Source organism: Bos grunniens, chromosome X (assembly GCF_055505025.1).
Source record: "Bos grunniens cultivar Pamir isolate PY7600 chromosome X, Bosgru_T2T1.0, whole genome shotgun sequence".
NCBI lineage: Eukaryota > Metazoa > Chordata > Mammalia > Artiodactyla > Bovidae > Bos > Bos grunniens.
The window spans coordinates 28,025,567-28,043,769 of record NC_141194.1 but is presented as its reverse complement, the minus strand read 5'-3'; the positions used below and the strand labels follow the sequence as shown (position 1 = coordinate 28,043,769).

General features: G+C 41.5%; 2 protein-coding genes and 1 pseudogene across 9 annotated transcripts in view; 1 reads left to right on the top strand and 2 right to left on the bottom strand.

Moving 5' to 3' along the window:
• The window catches only part of LOC147340029 (melanoma-associated antigen B4-like), a 113,033-nt gene that overhangs the window by 5,715 nt on the left and 89,115 nt on the right, over positions 1 to 18,203 (bottom strand). For 3 of the 8 annotated variants that reach the window (XM_086388364.1, XM_086388357.1, XM_086388356.1), the window contains exon 2: positions 4,981 to 5,275. The exons of 4 other annotated variants lie outside the window; for them this stretch is intronic. The gene's annotated coding sequence lies outside the window, so the exon portion shown is untranslated. The remainder of the gene's footprint in view (positions 1 to 4,980; positions 5,276 to 18,203) is intronic. One more of the 8 variants, XM_086388358.1, reaches the window with a different exon arrangement.
• Positions 1 to 18,203, bottom strand: part of LOC147340033 (melanoma-associated antigen B1-like) — a 41,663-nt gene that overhangs the window by 21,424 nt on the left and 2,036 nt on the right. The window lies entirely within an intron of this gene.
• On the top strand, positions 3,996 to 4,981 carry LOC147340034 (ubiquitin-conjugating enzyme E2 D3 pseudogene; annotated as a pseudogene).

Sequence of the window (18,203 nt, the reverse complement as noted above, 5' to 3'; positions counted from 1 at the left end):
ATTCTCCAGGCAAGAATACTGAAGTGTGTTACATGCCCTCCACCAGGGATTGTGCCCAACCCAGAGATCGAACCCAGGTCTCCCGCATTGCAGGCGCATTCTGTACCATCTGAGTCACCAGATTTAGGGTAGTTCTAAAATATTTACTCTCGGCACCTCCCTGTTGGTCCAGTGGTTATGCGCTCCCAATGCAGGGGTCCTAGGTTTGATCCCTCGTCAGGTAACTTGATCCCACATGCCACAACTAAAAATCTCACATCCAACAACTAAGAGTTCTCGTGCCACACCTAAAATCTCACATTCCACAACTAAAGAGCCTGCATGTGGCAACAAAGATTCCAAGTGTCCAAACTAAGACCCAGAGCAGTCAAAAAATAAATAGAAATAACTATTTTTAATTAAAACAAATAAAATGTTTACTTTCTACATAGAAGGATAACGCCAGATAATCTTGTAAGCCCTCGATCACTTGAAGGTGTCTGAATTTCCACATGCAGGTGATCATTTGCTAACTGAGCATTATCTCCTTCTCTCCTTTATTCACACCTCTTAATTATTTTGGTGTTTGTATTGCCTTGGCTATGTATTCCATCCCAGTTTTTTCGTCACAGAGTCCTTTCTGTCACTCAAGATACATGTTGGAGTGCTAGAAGACAGTGAATTTACTGACTCATGAGCACCTCGGGCCAGGACAAGTGGAAGGGTACATGCTGTGGACAAATTCAGACCAGCGCTCTAGTCCCAGCTCTGCCTCATATCAGTTGTGTGGACTTGGGTCCATCCCCAAACTCGGGGAGCCTCAGGTGAAGTGGCTTTTGTAGGGCTAGTGGCATGTAGCTAAAGCACCTGGCACACGGCCTGGACCACACTGGACTTTACACAATATCTGTTTTTAGTATGAGTGTGATTAGTTTCATCCTGGAGGATACCACTGACCCTGAGGAATCTTTTAAATGCAGGAGATGTCAGAGAATCTGTGGGATTCTCAGACATGAAACACCAAATCAGTCCAAAATGCTGTTTAGAAAGAATCTTTCATTTCCACTACTAGATCGTATTTTGAGTATGGGGGTACTTTTTTAACTGAAAGAAATTCAAAGACTCTAAATTTGATTCTGAGACTAATTCTCTCTTCCTTCCCGGCTGCTCTTTCATCTGAACAACTCCTAGAGACTTCCTTAGTGGTCCAGGGGTTAAGACTCTGCACTCCCAATGCAGGAGGCCCGGGTTCCACTGCTGATCAGAGGACTAGGTTCCACAGACAACAGCTTCGCCGCAAGTAATAGTTCACAAGCCACAACTAAAGATCCTATATGCCACAACTGAAACATTCCTCATGCTGCAACTAAAGAACTCTCAGGCTGCAAGGAAGATCAAGGATCCTGTGTGCCAAAGATAAGACCAAGCATAGCCAAATAAATAAGTAACTAAATAAAATAAGCCCCCATCTTCATCAATTTCACCATCACCTAAAATAGACTCACCTCACAGACTTTGGTGGAATTATCAACGTAGCCAAAAACACTGAATGGAATGCCCTTTCAGTAAAATGAGCTCTGTTTCCATGAGTCACAGAAAAGAGTGTCAGCCCACTGGCTTCTGAGTTTCCGGGTTCATTCTACTACTTTTATTTCACAGAATCTCCTTGGAGATGATGTGCATGAAACATCTAGGTTGTGCACTGTGTTCACGGGCACTGGGACAGGAGCACAGGGCACAGTCCATCCCCACTCCAGGGGGGATTTCTCTCTGGTCTACTCGTGTTGCTCTTTAGTCACTCGGTCGTGTCTGACCCTTTTCTACCCCATGGACTGAACAGATTGCTCTGTCCATGGGATTCTCCAGGCAAAAATACTGGACTGCGTAGCCATTTCCTCTTCCAGGGGCAGCTTCCTGACCCAGGGATTTAACCCATGTCTCCTGCATTGGTGGGTGGGTTCTTTACCACTGAACCACCTGGGAAGCCCCATAATTCCATAGCAATTATTCAGGGTAGTTTTCCATTCCAGGCTTAAGCCTCTCAACTTTGAGACCTGCCATCTGAGGGTCTGACCCCTATTCAGTGTTTCCACAGCCTCCCTGGTGGGCTAGTCCTGTAGCCTAACTTAAAACTACCTTCCACTGCCAGACTTTTATTGTCCTAAAGTCTCCAAGTGCCTTGCCTCAGTGTATTTACACTAGACTCCTCATGAGGAAGCCCTCAATCCCCTCACCTCCTTACACCTCATTTTTATCGGGCCCCTAGATCTCAGTTCACCAGCTACTTTATATGAATGCTGCTCTTAGACTCTAGAATTCTATAAGAAGGGGTTGAGTTTATTTTTCTTAGCATCCCCAAAACCACCCAGAAGCCTTCCAAAGAGCAGATGCTAAATTGATATTTGAACAATTACAGTGCAAGTGTGCAAGAAAGCAATTTACTGGGATTTCACTTCTCCCACATTCTTAAATAAGTGAAGCCAATCCAGGTAAATAAACTTCAATATTACAAAGAAAGACTAAAACAAATAAAACAAATGAAGAAGTGAATACCTCTTAAGATTTTTTCTGTATCTGATAATCTCACAGACTTCACTGTGGAAAAATTTCCATTTTCACAAAAAAAAACCATATTCCAATATCATGTTATCTTGTTCCGAATGACAAGAAATGATTCAAGGATTTCAGTCTGTGCTATGTAATACGAAATTTCTTATTTTTTGACTTGATAATCTGCAGCACATGTGGGAGCTCTGCCATTAGTATACTTGGACTCTGAAGCTAAACACATCTTTAATTAAAGGGAACAACATTTAAAAACAGAGAAAAGAAAAACCTCCAATTTGTGCATATTGTATAGGAACACAAATACCTTATATGCTGAATTTCCATGAGCCCCACCGTGGCCCTCCGCTAGTGGGAAGATTGCCTGCTTTCTTGAAATGCAATGTGAAGTATCTGCTCAGACTTCACTAGGGGTGGGAGGAAATTTGGACATGCTCGGGAAAGTGTACTGGCCTTGGCACCATAGGAGCAATGGCTGCAGCTCTGGCTCTGGCTCTCCTTCTTCAGCTGTCAAAGCCTCTTCATACCAGAATGGGAAGGCACTGCACTTGGTATCATCGACATTAGCCCCAGACTCCCACATTCTTTTATATATCTATATCTATCATGGAAGCACTCCATATTAGTTTACAAAATTGTACTCATTCCTTTTTATAGCTTCATAGTACTCCACTCTGTGGATATATCATGTTCCCTCAATTAACATGTGCATAGGCATTTACGTATTTTCATACGGTTGTGCATGTCTTTTCAGAGTTAATTTCTGAAAACACTGAATTACTGGCTCAAATGTAAAAGCACATTTAATTTTCTGACATTACCAAATTGTATTTATGCTCTAATCTCATTCTTTGACATGTAGCTCTCAAAGAATGAGATCAGTATATTCTCTAACACTATATACAAAAGTAAACTGAAAAAGGGATTAAAGACCTAGCTATAAGAGTGGAAACCATAAAACTCTTAGAAGATAATATGAGCAGAACACTCTTTGACATAAATCATAGCAATAGTTTTTTGGATCTGTCTCCTAAAGCTAGGGAAATAAAAGCAAATTAAAGTTAAGAGCTTTTGCACAGCAAAGGAAACCATCAACAATATGAAAAGCCAACCTCCCATATGGGAGAAAATACTTGCCAATGATATAACCAATAAGGGGTTAATATCCGAAATATATAAATAGTTGATATAACAGTTTTAAAAAAATCAAGATGGGCAGAAGACTTAAGTACACATTTTTCTAAAGAAGACATACAGCTGGCTAAGAGGCACATGAAAAGATGTTCAACATCGTTAATCATCATATGAATGCAAATTTAAACCACAATGAGGTATTATCTTATACCTATCAGAAGGGCTATCATCCAAAAAGAACAGGAGTAACAAATGTTGGTGAGCATGTGGACACGATCTGTACACTGTTGGTGGGAATGTCAATTGGTGCAGCCACCATGGATAACAGTAAGGAGGGTCCTCAAAATCTAAAAACAGAACTAACCCATTACCCAGAAAACCCACTCCCGGGTGTATATCTGAAAGGAAAAAAAAAAAAAAAAAAAAGAACCCACTAATTTGGATGGTCTCCATCAGGTACTCAGTGCTTGTCTGAGTCTAAGGGTTTCCACTGCTTGTTTCCCCTTCCCCTCCAGCCTCATCTACTCTCTGCCAGTGACCCCACCCAGGTCCAACCTCCCTGTTTATTAAGAAGGCACCTTTGTCTGGCAGAGCCAGTGTGAGATGAAGAGATAGTCCTTCCCAGCCACCAGATAATCAGGAGTTTTGGCTGGACCTTTGAGCACACACTGAGACAGTGAGGAGTCAGACAAAAAGCACAGACTGTGGCGCTGAAATGGATTAATAAGGAACTTAGTGAGGTGGGCAGGGACCCTCCAGCACAATATTCTACAGGTCCAGTTGGGGATGATACATTTCATTGGCAAACCACAACTATGAAAAAGAACGGCAGCCCATATTGAGGCAGTGTATTCTCTCTGACAATTCATTTCCCTAAAAACTACCCCTTCACACTACCTAAGGGTGCATTTGCAACAGAATTTATCATCCAGACATGAACACTAATGGCAACACTCAGTTCACTACTCTAAGATCACTGTGGTCTCTTGCTTTAATGATTTCTAAAGTTCTGATATCCATTTGTTCACTGCTATGTGATCCGAACCCAGATGATAGCCTCCACAGTGCCAGAGGTTGCATAGATCTATAAAACAGAAATAAGTACAAAAGAATTTTTCAGGAATGTACTCAAAAGTATGCCATGTGATGCTACCTTAAAGTCAGAACAACCTGCACTAAAGCGTTAATAACGTTTCAGTTCAGTTTAGTCGCTCAGTCGTGTCCGACTCTTTGTGACCCCATGAATTGCACACGCCAGGCCTCCCTCTCCATCACCAACTCCCGCAGTTCACTCAAACTCACATCCATTGAGTCGGTGATGCCATCCAGCCATCTCATCCTCTGTCCTCCACTTTTCCTCCTGCCCCCAATCCCTCCCAGCATCAGAGTCTTTTCCAATGAGTCAACTCTTCACATGAGGTGTCCAAAGTATTGGAGTTTCAGCTTTAGCATCACTCCTTCCAAAGAAATCCCAGGGCTGATCTTTAGAATGGAATGGTTGCGTCTCCTTGTAGTCCAAGGGACTCTCAAGAGTCTTCTCCAACAGCACAGTTCAAAAGCATCAATTCTTCAGCACTCAACTTACTTTAAATTACTGCTAAAAATGAAAAAAAAAAACCACTAATTTGAAAAGATACACACACACACACAATAGAATATTACTCAGTCATAAAAAAGAATGAACTTTTGCCATTTTCAAGAACATGGATTGATTGGAAGGCATTATGTTAAGTGAAATAGGTGAGACAGAGGAAGACAAATGCTGTACAATACCATTTATTTGGAGAATTAAAAAAAAAACAGACTAGGGAGATGAAGCAGACTCACAGATACAGAGAACAAGCTAGCAGTGCTTACCAGTGGAAAGCAGCAAGGGGGAGGGTAAGGGCAAGGATAGAAGATTAAGAGGTGCAAACTAATATGTATAAAATAGATAAGCTACAAGGATATATTGCAAAACAAGGGGGATATAGCCAATATTTTATAACAAGTATAAATGGAACATAACATTTACAAATTGTGAATCACTTTGTTGTGTCCCTGAAACATAAAATATTGTACATCAACTGTGAAAATGAAGAGAAAGTGTTAGTTGCTCAGTCTTGTTCTACTCTTTTTGACCCTAAGGACGGTAGCCCGCCAGGCTCCTCTAGCGATGGAATTCTCCAAGTAAGAATTACCCACTGGAGTGGGTAACCATTCCCTTCTCCAGGGGATCTTCCTGACTAAGTGATCAAACCCAGGTCTCCTACATTGCAGGCAGATTTTTTGCCATCTGAGCCACCAGGAAAGCCCACAATAACTATAGCTCACTTTAAAAACATATATATTCTCTCAGGAACTTTCACATATACAATACAGTATTATTAACTATGTGCTTCCCTGGTGGCTCAGTGGTAAAGAATCTGCCTGTAGATGCAGGAGATGCGGGTTCAATTGCTGGGTCGGGAAGATGCCCTGGAGGAGGACACGGCAACCGAATCCAGTATTCTTGCATGGAAAATTCCAGACAGAGGAGGCTGGTAAGCTACAATCCATGGGATTGCAGAGAGTAGGAAACCACTTGGCAACTTAACAATGGCAATGATTAAGTACAGTCACCATGCTGTACATTATATCCCTGCTGCTGCTGCTGCTGCTGCTACATCGCTTCAGTCGTGTCCGACTCTGTGCGACCCCATAGACGGCAGCCCACCAGGCTCCCCCGTCCCTGGGATTCTACAGGAAAGAACACTAGGGCTTCTTTATTTTGTAAGTGAAAGTTGTGAATGTTTATGCCATTGGGTCATTTACACCCATTTCATCCATCCTCCAACCCCTTCTTGTGGCAACCGCCAATCTGCAACATGATGGACCTAGAGATCATCATACTGACTGAAGTGACTCAGACAGAGAAGGAGAAATATTATATGACATATCTTAGATGTATAATTTAAAAAGAGATGATACAAATGAATTTAACTACAAAATAGAAAGACTTACAGTCTCAGAGAACAAATTTATGGTTGCCGCTGGGGAACGATGTGGGACAGGGATAGTTAGGGGATTTCTGATGGACATGTACACACTGCTATATTTAAAATGGATAAGCAACAAGGATGTACTGTATAACACAGGGAACTCTGCTTAATATTATGTGGTAGTACTGATCGAAGTTTGTGGGAGAGTGGATACGTGTATATGTATGGCTGAGTCCCTTCACTGTTCACCTGAAAACTGTCACAATAGTGTTAATTTGCTATACCCCAACACAAAATAAAAAAGCTAAAATTTTACAAACACTGTGCCTCCAGTGCAAGGGCTGTGAGCTCAAACCCTGGTTGAAGATCCTATGTGCCACATAGCAAACCAATCAACAAAATATCATCACAGAAAAAAGTGATGGGGATCCATGAAAGAAATAATTGATAAGCTAGATTTCAGTGCCTTTAAACTGCTGCTCTATAAAAATACACCAAGAGAACTAGAAGATGAGCCATAGTCTGGGAGAAAATATTTGCAAAAAACATGTCTGATGAAGGCTCTAATCTAAAATATACAAAGAACTCTTAATATTAATAAGAAGAAAACTAACATCTAATAAAAAATGGACAAAAGATAGGAATAGATACCTTGCCCAGGAAGATACCGAGATGCCAAACAAGCATATGGAAAGATGCTCCACATCATATACCATTAGGGAACTGCAAATTAAAAAAAAAAACAAGCAGATACCACGACATGCCTTTCAGAATGGCCAGCATTCAAAGGACTGGCAACACCAAATGCTGGTAAGGACGTGAATCAACAAGAACTCTCATTCCTCGGTAGTGGTGATGCAAAATGGTAGAGCCACTTTGGCAGACAGTTTGCAAGCTTCTTAGTAAACTGTACATATTCAACACTGCTGGTAGGAATATAAATTGGTACAGCCAATTTACAGGGAAAACAGTGTAGCAGTTCCTCAAAAAATCAAAAATAACTCATAATACTTTCCGCAATTCCACTACTATCCAAAAGAACTGAAATCAGGACCTCAAAAAGAGCTCTGCACTCCCATGTTCATTGCAGCACTACTCACAATGGCCAAGAAAGGGAAGCATCCTAGGTGTCCAGTGACAGATGAATGGATAAAGAAGGTGCAAAATATACACATAATGGAACACCATTCAGCCTTAAAAAGAAGCTAATCTCTCCAGTTATTACAGCATGGATAAACCTAGAGAACCTGCTGCTACAGTGAAATAAGCCAGACACAGAAGGACAAATACTGCATGTCATTTATATGAAGAATCTAAAATGGTCAAAGTCACAAAAACAGAGTAGAGTGGTGGTTGCCATGGTCTATGGGAGGGTGAATGCAAAGGAATTGTAGACTTAAACAACATTCACAACCTATGCATGAGACAGGGTGCTCAGGGCTGGTGCACTGGGATGACCCTGAGAGATGGGATGGGGAGGGAGGTGGGAGTGGGGGTCAGGAAAGGGAACAATGTACACCCATGGCTGATTGATGTCAATGTACAGCAAAAGCCACTACAATATTGTAAAGTAATTAGCCTCCAATTAAAATAAATAAATTAAAAGAAAAAAAAAATCACAGCAAAAGCTGACAGGTATGTTCTCTTTGGTACATACATTTAGGACTTGAACCCAGGAGGCAGCGTCTCGAGTAACCCTGAGAGAACTCCTCCAAAGAAGGGAGCGGAGGAGCCAGGTTACATAGAAGTTTTGCAACAAAGCGCAGGTAGTCTGAATATCAAAAGATTAAGATAAATGAAGGAAAACCAGATAACCCTGGTTAAGGAATTTAGCAGTTTTCCATATATGGAAAGATGTAAGAATCGGGGCTCACTGAAATCATTCCTTTGATATGAACTTCACATATCTGGGGCCCGTATCCTGTATTTTTACATGCTGTGTTCCCTCAGGGTTCACCATCCGTGGTGGCTGCAACTGTCAATAACTGACAGTGTTTATTCACTGATATAGCAGGCAGTATTCCAATTCTCAGTATTAATGAAAAGTTACAAAGTTTAATTTTACAAAATGAATAAGTTCTAGGGATCTACTATATAATATAGAGCTTATAGTTAAGAATACTATACTGTACACTAAGAGGTCAAACCTTATGGTAAGTGTTCTTATCCCAGATACAAAACATAAAGGGTGAGATGGCATCTGTCAAAATGGCCATCATCAAAAAGTCTATAAACAATAAATGCTAGAGAGGGTGTGGAGAAAAGGGAACTCTCTTGCATTGTTGGTGGGAATGTAAATTGATACAGCCTCTATGGAGAAGAGTATGAAGTTTCCTTAAAAACTTGGACTTAACTAGCACATGACTCAACCATCCCACTACTGCGCATAAACCCTTAGGAAACCATAACTGAATAAGACACATGTACTCCAATGTTCATTGCCACACTGTTTACAACAGATAGGCCACAGAACCAACCTAGATGTCCATCACCGAATGGATAAAGAAGCTCTGGTTTCTGTATACAATGAAGTACTACTCAGACATAAAAAAGACCATATTTCAGTGAGTTCCAATGTAGTGGGTGAACCTAGGGCCTATTATACAGAGTGAAGAAAGTCAGAAAGAGAAATATAAACATCGTATCCTGACACATATACATGGAATCTAGGAGACAGCATTGATGAATGTATTTGCAGGGCAGGATGGAGATGCAGACATAGAGGACAGACTTGGTGACACAGGGGTGGACGAGAGGGAGGGACAAACCGAGAGTAATACTGAAACATACACATTACCATATGGAACATCGACAGCCAATGGGGATTTGCTGTGTGATGCAGGGAGCTCAAACTGGTGCTCTGTGAAAACCTAGACGGGTGGGAAGGAGTGGGAGGTGGGGGGATATTCAAGGGGGAGGGGATATATGTATACCTATGGCCGATTCATGTTGATGCATGGCAGAAACCAACAAAATATTGTAAAGCAACTATACTCCGATTAAAAATAACCTTAAAAAGGATGAGAGGGAAATTTTGGAGGTAATGGATATGCTTAAGGCATAAACTGTGATGGTCATTTCACAGGAGTAGACTTATCTCCAAACTCATCAATAAATAAATCAGAAAAATACTGGTTAGCAAGGAAAACTAGCATATCCCAGTTAAGAGTATGCCACTGAAGGTCACCATGAGGGAGACACCCTCAGTGGATGTAACACAAAGCTCCAAAATGTTTTAAGGGCCCCAAACTTACCTATCTCTCACTTGCCCTTTCTCATAAACCACTCCCACTTTCATTCATTTAACCACCCACAAGTGTCTATTCCTTCCCTATTGTTTGCCAAACTACAGTCAAGATAACTTGATTTCAATTATTATTATTTTTTTAGTGGCGTGGGCTCTGGCTCCCCCACCGAGGGCAGAGAGCGCCAGTCCAGTGGCTTCAAGGCATCATCCCACCTCAGGGGAGTGCCACCCTGATTTCTGAAAAACTCCATAGACAGAAGACAAGATGATTAAAGCATCTAATCTCCACAGGGTTTCCCTGTACTGGAATAAGAGCACAGGACACATTCCATGTCAGCTTTACATGATTTTTCTCAGATTTACTCACAATCCCAAAAGCACAGGCAGACTCAGAAAATACTGCAGGTTTGGGTCTCAACCCCCAAAGGAAAGTCCATACCACAATTGAGTCATACAAATTTTTTGGTTTCCCAGTGCTTTCATAAAATTTATGTTTATACTATACTATAGGTTATTAACTGGGCAATAGTATTATGCCTCAGAACAATATAGATATCTTAAATTAAAAACACCTCTTTGCTAAAAGAAAAAAGATGTTAACCATTATCTGAGCCTTCGCTGAGTCCATCATTTTTGCTGCTGAGGGTGTGAACATTGCAAGAGGTATCAAAACGTGACACACAGACATGAAGTGAGCAAACGATGTTGGAAACATGGAGCCGAAAGGCTTGCTGGAAGCAAGGTTGACTAACACTAACTTTTAATTTGGTAAAGAAAAAGAACAAAGAAAAGAAAAGCAGTACCTGTGAGATACAATAAAGCAACATGCAACAGAGTGAAGTGTGTCTGTAACTGTTAAGGACAGTTTCCCATCCCAGGCTTTGTCTTTAACTATGCGGCCCACCATGTGAGAACCTGGTCCCTGGTCACGATTACCACAGCCTCATCCAGCCTGCCATGCACTCAACTTATAATTACTTCCCACCGAGAGACTTATACTTTCCCAAGGCCCACCACTACCTTGCATCAGGGAATTCACATTTGACTGCTGTCATGTCACCATTTCCTTTACATGACAGCTGCTTCTCGACTCTATAATTTTATGGTGAGTGGCTAGATCTTTTTCTCAGCTCTCCAAGTATTAGCATGGAGTCTTCTATGAGCAGAGGTTAAATTACTGTTTAGGGAATAAATGAGCCTGTGAGCACGAGGATGAATTTATTAAAATTTAATTTTACATTTTTGAATTAACAAAGCATACACGGTCACTTATAATTTTGTAAAACACAGACTATAAAACATGGGGAAACAAAATACCATCCATCTTACTTTCCCTCTATTTCTTGATCCCACATATTGCCCTGCTTAATTTTTTCATATTGTCAAGGAAATAACATATTGTAATGCCATGTTATCTTGCACCAGCTTATTAAATAAGATGGAAGCTTTCCCATTTGTTTTATACAACAGAAAAACTCTTATCCTTAAGACCGATAAACAACAGTAAGTGTGACCGATGTCATTGGTACACTTAGATTATAAGCTTTTAGAAGCAACCTTTGAAAAGTAGCAAGAACATAAGAACACAGATTTATCTTTAAATTCCTCATACAGAACACAAACCCCAAGGAATTATACACTGTGCACCCTCTGGGATGCCTCGTTCTATACTACTTATAGAACACTGAATGCTATCTTCAGCCACAAAGTACAGAATTTGGCTCAGCTTCATTAGGTGTGGGAAGAATTGCTGGAGGAACACTGGGCCCTCTCTTCCTCACCTCTCAAAGCTGTGATACCCAGGATCTCTGATAGCTGACAGAAGGGGTGGGGTTGGCGGGGGGAAGAAGACTGGCGGGGTGTTCTACAGTCCTCATTCAGAGTCCCCATCTTCATATCTCTCAGAATCTGACACTCCTCCCTTTCCCGAACTGTGTCCACAAGCCTCCAAACAAAGTTTCACCTCTTAGAGTTTCGGCAGGGGAGAATTCTGGGAGTTCAGTGCATGGGTGCTGCTTTGTGTCGCCATCTTTACTGCCCTGTGACTGGTTCGCACTTGGCGATCTCCCAGTGACTGGAGTTAGGGCCTAGGTTTCCTTCATTTACAGAATCAAGTAATCGCTTACCTTACAGAATGTGTTAGATCAAGATGTACCAAAGAAATCAGCCTAAGAGAATTGTAGGAACTATCCCCTGCCGATCACAGAGATGAGACTTTGGGCGTTATCTTTGTTACAGGACGGGGGAATGGTCCCTTGAGTCCACATTCAGGTCCTTACCTTGCCTACAGATCAGTCCTGAGAATCCACTCTTAGCCACATGAACACGCTGAACATCAGTCCGAGCTCTTCGCCACCAGCACGGAAGTTTTGCAGAGACACTTCCGGCTATGGCTGCCCTGTGCACGATCTCTGAGGGATAATGGAAGGGGCGGGGCTCTGTGGGGACCCCGTCGTTCAGCGTTCAGCAGTCCCTGGGTCATCATTTAGGGTCCTCACCATGCCGTCTGTCAGAGCCCAGGACCTTTCGCACTACGGACTTGAGTCCTCCTGCCCCCAAACGAAGCCCTCACCTCTCAGAGTCCCTAGTGGGGAATCAGGGCACCCTCCTCAGAACTGAGGTTCCATCCATTCCCTCGCTGAAATCAGAGAGAAATGAAGAGGCTTCTCATCCCTATAACTCTGCCTGGAACCTCTGGGGTTAGGAATAGGGGCAGGGGTCTGTAAAGCCTCCTCATTTGTGGGTCTAGTGATACTTCTTTCTTCACTCAGGCACCTCACCATGGTCCTGGCCAGTTCTGGGACCTGACCCTCCAACCTGAGATTCTCCCTCTACTGAACTGAGGCCATTCTTCTTAGACTGAGACTTTGACCTCACAGAGAACTACAAAGCTTATAAGACGGAATGTCCTGTCTGGGCATTCTTGGCCTGAGAGCAAGTTTGGGCAGGTCTCTGAATGACCTGTATTTTATGGTGGTTTTCTCTCCAGACCCCACTTATGGGGGCCCAAATTTTGTCTCTCTCTTGGATTAAAAGATTCCTGGGGAACACCACATTCCAGCAAACTCTTGAGCAGTGTCCCTTATGCAAACCTTACAGTTTCATGTCCCAGACTTGACCTGAGATGGGGAAAATAACACAGAAGGCAGGGGGCAGAATGAGGTGTGCTCCCAGAGAAAAATGCTGCTCCATTCTTTTCAAAAGCCAGAGTCAGTCTCTTTTCATGAATTGTTTTAATTGATTGACAGGCATACTTTTCAAACATTCTACTGCATGTAATCATGCTTCACAAATACTGTGTTTCGTTACAAACTGAAAGTTTATGGTAACCATGCATTGAACACGTCTATGGCATCATTTTCCCAACATCATGTATTCACTTGGGGTCCCTGTTCCACATATTGTTAATTCTTTAAACATATTAAACTCTTTCTTATTTTATTTCTTATGGTGCTCTGATCAGTTGTCTTTGTTACTATTGTAACACATTTGTAAATTAAGCTATGTGTATTTTTTAGACATCTTCTAGTAAGTGTACAATAGGATTAACAACTTTTATAAGCACTGGGAATCCCCCAAATTCCTAACGCTTTAGTCTATGGCCATTTTACCTTTACTGCAGTGATCTAGAACCCAAGTCACCATATCTGAGATATGAGTACAATTCTAAAGGAAAAAAGCCATCCAAGATGGTTTTGTACTATTCTGATTGAGGTTATTGGACACTGCACAGAGAGACGATCTTACTGTCCCTATCATCTGTTTCTCTTCTTTATTCATGTCATTTATTGATGTAGCCTTCAAGGCTTTGTGCCTGAAGAAGTGTATTGGAATATATCCAGAGTCCTTACTTTTATCCCAGGATACATTTGAGTGTTAAGGGACACAAGTTCTGCTTTAGGCCAAGAGCAGTATAACAGCGTCGGATCTAGAGGAATTCAGAGAGGTCTAATTCCAGGCCTATCAGTCACTAGTGTTCCCCAGCAAGGGCTCACTGCCTGATGCACATAGAAGCCAATACTATGGAATGCGCTTTTGAGAGACAAACTTTAATCCAAGGTGGAGTAGCAAGAAGACAGGAAGTGGGGCTCTCAAATCTGCCTCCTCAATCCAGAGTTTGAGGTAAAATGAAAGGGTTTAGGGAAACTGCAAACTTGGAAGCTAACTGGCTAGTCTTGAATTAGTTCATATAAGCTATTCATGCTGCTAGAAGCCAGATTTTCTGTATTGAAGGACTTCATACAGTTCTCCCCTGGCAACATTGCTACTCTGAGAGTTCCACAGACTGAACCCTCTTGGTTCTGCAGTCATCCTGGAAATGTAGGCTCCTTTTTGGCACATGCATAGTCCTGCCTCTAAAAATAACTCAAGGTTTGGTTAATCAACAACCTGTTTTAAGGAGGCAAAACCACTTTAAACTGGTCAATGCTTTATGTTTCAATCCCCCCATTTCTCTTTGTACATTCTTCAAGCTTGTGGGAAATCATCCTCAATTTGGTTAATGAGTCTCAAATTGTGTAGAAAATGATAATCCCAGGTCCCAGAGTTTTGTACCACCAGGACTGGAGTGTTACATAAGCACTGACAAGGTTGGATTAATTGGTATTTGAGAAAGGTGATTATCAGAGGCTTTGTTTCCTTCACATGTCTCTTTTCAGGCTATTGCTTGAAGTTTGGCGTTTTGGTGCCTGGATGGAATTTATTACTATTGGGTCATCTGTCTTGGCTCTTCCTGGCCACTCCTCAGCCCAAACTGAGCTCTGCAGTTGACTGACCAATTTCTTCCACTGTAGTGCTCAAAATAGTTTACCTTTTGGCCAGCAAACAGAGCCTGGACCTACTGTGTTTAACCAATGCTTGCTGCCTCTTCCCAGCCTTCATGGATTGAAGTCGACATCAACCAGCACTCTTATCAGGAACTTGATGTCTGCCTGGAAAGCCCTTGCATTCATTCCTACATTCAGGCTGTAGGAAAGCCTTCAGGGCTTGTCTATCTGTGGCTCAGGGCGCTTTGTTCCTCTCTAGGGAGAAAATGGGCAAACTTGAGGCATCGCCCCTTAATTTAGGACCCAATTCCATCTCCTAGTTTGGTTTCTGGAAAGCGTTGGCTGTATGAGTTCCCTGGAGAAACCACTGAGAAGAATGGACAGTCTCAAGGTAGCCAGCTTGGATCTGAGGGTTCACTTAAAGAACCCTGAAAAGTTTTCCATTATTATATGTGGTTGTCAAACTGTAGCTTGAAAGGCACATGTGCTACCCAGCTTCCAAGGAATCTGTCCCACCAGTTCCAAGACTGGAGCCCATTTGGTCACAGGCTCCTAATATTTCTGCCCGGCCATGTGCTGAGGGCATGCTTGTCTACTGAGGAGGGTCCTATAGAAGTTCAGGCTCTGTCTCAGTCTCCACGTAGAAAAACTTACCTAGTGAGTAGGAGGCTGAGAGTGTGATTGCATCCCATTGAAGAAAGTGAAAGAGGAAGCTGTCTTAGACTCAGGCAGAGCTGACTTTCAGAGAGCAATTCAGGAGCACACACATTCAAACACTGATTTCCTCATTTCCTTTCTGAGCATGCTGGGGTTTAATCTTTCTTGTAGAGGACCTAAATACTTTACCCCTCCAGCAGAGATCACCGACAAGCAAATCTAGATGTCTGGGCAATTTCCAGGGGAAATACATTCACTCCAAGGCCTCTGTGTAGCCCATGGCCTTTAAGACCACAACCAATGGCTATTTTTCCTGGTAAAATTTCATTTTTAACATCACGCATGCACAAATATATAAAAGTAGTTCAGTACTACCTCCCTGCTATTCTGGCTGATACAGAATAGGACTAGACTTTTTAGTGAGGAAACACCAGAATGTGCCCTATTGCATGAAATTCCTTAGCTGGATTACGGTGCATTCTTCTGTGTGGTGCTCGAGGGTACTTTTCCTGCTTTATACTCCCTCATCTTACATTTATACTCACACAACAAGGTAATCAGGACTGGTTTCATTAAGAATACACTCATGTGGAACTCCAAGTATCATAAGAGACTACTACAAACAACTATATGCAAATAAAATGGACAATCTAGAAGAAAAGCACAGATTCTTAGAGAGGTACAGCCTTTCAAGACTAAACAAGGAAGAAATAGAGAACGTGAGTAGATGGATCACAAGTACTGAAAGAGTGATTTAAAATTTTCCAATAAAATGTCCAGGACCAGGGGGCTTCTTGGGTAATTCAAACAAACACTTAGAGATTCTATCAACCTCTTGCAAAAAGAATTACAGAGGGAGGAACACTGCCAAGCTCATTCTATGAGGCCACCATCACCCTGAGAGCAAAACCAGATAGAGAAGCACGCACAAAAACAAAAAAAAAGAAAAGAAAAGAAAATGACAGGCCAATATCACTGAAGAACCCAGATGGAAAAATCCTGAACAAAATACTAGCGAACCAAAAAAGACAGTCTCTTCAATAAGTGGTGCCTTGAAAACTGGACAGTTACATGTAAAATAATGAATTTAGAACATTCTGTAATACCATACAAAAAAATAAACTCAAAATGGATCAAAGACTGAAATGTAAACCCAGATTCTATAAAACCCTCAGAGGAAAACCTAGGCAGAACACTGTTTGACATAAGTTGCAGCAGTATTTTTTTTCTTTTAGTAAAATGGTTTTTGATCCACCTCCTGGAGTAATGAAAATAAAAAGAAAAACAAACAGGTGACCTTTAATTAAAGTCAAAAGCTTCCACACAGCAAAAGAAACCAAAAACAAAAAGACAACTCACAGAATCAGAGGAAATATTTGCAAACAAAGCAAACAACAGTGCAATTATCTCCAAAATATATAAATAGCTCATGCACCTCTGTGTCAAATAAACAATCCCATAAAAAAGTAGGCAGAGTGTATAAACAAACATTCCTTCAAAGAAGATATACAGCTGACCAAAAAGCATATGAAAAGATGCTCAACATCACTAAGTATCAGAAAAATGCAAATGAAAAGTACAATGAGGTATCACCTCACACCAGCCAGAATGGTCATCATCCCCAAATCTGCACACAACAAATGATGGAGTGTGGAAAAAAGGGAACACTGTTGCACTCTCGGTGGGAATGCAAATTGACACAGTCACTATGGAGAACATTATGGAAGTTCCTTGAAAAATGAAAAATAGAGTTACCATATGATTTACCAATCCCACTCCTGGTACATATCCAGGGAAAACCATGATTCATAAATATACATGCACTTCAATCTTCATTGCAGCACTATTTACATTAGCGAAGATATCAGTTCAGTTCAGTTGCTCAGTCGTGTCCGACTCTTTGTGACCCCATGAATCGCAGCGAAGATATGGAAGTAACCTAAGTGTCTCTTAACAGAGGAATGAATAAAGTAAATGTCGTACACATATACAATAGGATATTATTCACCCATAAAAAGAATTAATTAATGACATGTGCAGCAACATGGATGGACCTAGGGAATGTCACACTAAGTAAAATAAGGCAGAGAAAGACAAATAGCATATGTTATCACTCGTAAGTGGAATCTAATTTTTAAAAAATGACACAAATGAACTTGCTTCCCTGGTGGCTCAGCTAGTAACGAATCTACCTGCAATGTGGGAGACCTGGCTTTGATCCCTGGGTTGGGAAGACCCCCTGGAGAAGGGAACGGCTACCCACTCCAGTATCCTGGCCTGGAGAATTCCATGGACTGTATAGGCCATGGGGTTACAAAGAGTTGGATAAGACAGCGACTTTCATTTCACTTCACAAATAAACTCATTTACAAAATAGAAACCAACTTATGGATATCAAAAACAAGCTTATGATTACCAGTGGAGAAATGTTGGTGGAGGGATACTTTAGGAGCCTGAGATAAACATACACGACTGTTGTGTCTGACTCTTCGTGACTCCATGGACTGTAGTCCACCAGGACCCTCCATCCATGGAATTTTCCAGGTCAGAATACTGGAGTGAGTTGCTATTTCCTGCTCTAGGGGATCTTCCTGACCCAGGGACTGAACCCACTTCTCTTGTGTCTCCTGCATTGGCAGGTGATTCTTCACCACTGTGCCACTTGGGAAGCCCACATCTACAACTAAGATGTATATATAATAGCAATAACCCAAAAGCGCCTACTGTATAACACAGGGAACTCTACTCAATAATCTGTAGTAATCTGTATGACAAAAGAATCTGAAAATGAGTGAATATGTGTATGTATAACTGAATCACTCTGTTATACACCTGAAACTAACACAACATTTTAAATTAATTATACTCAATAAGACACAATAGAAAAATAATACT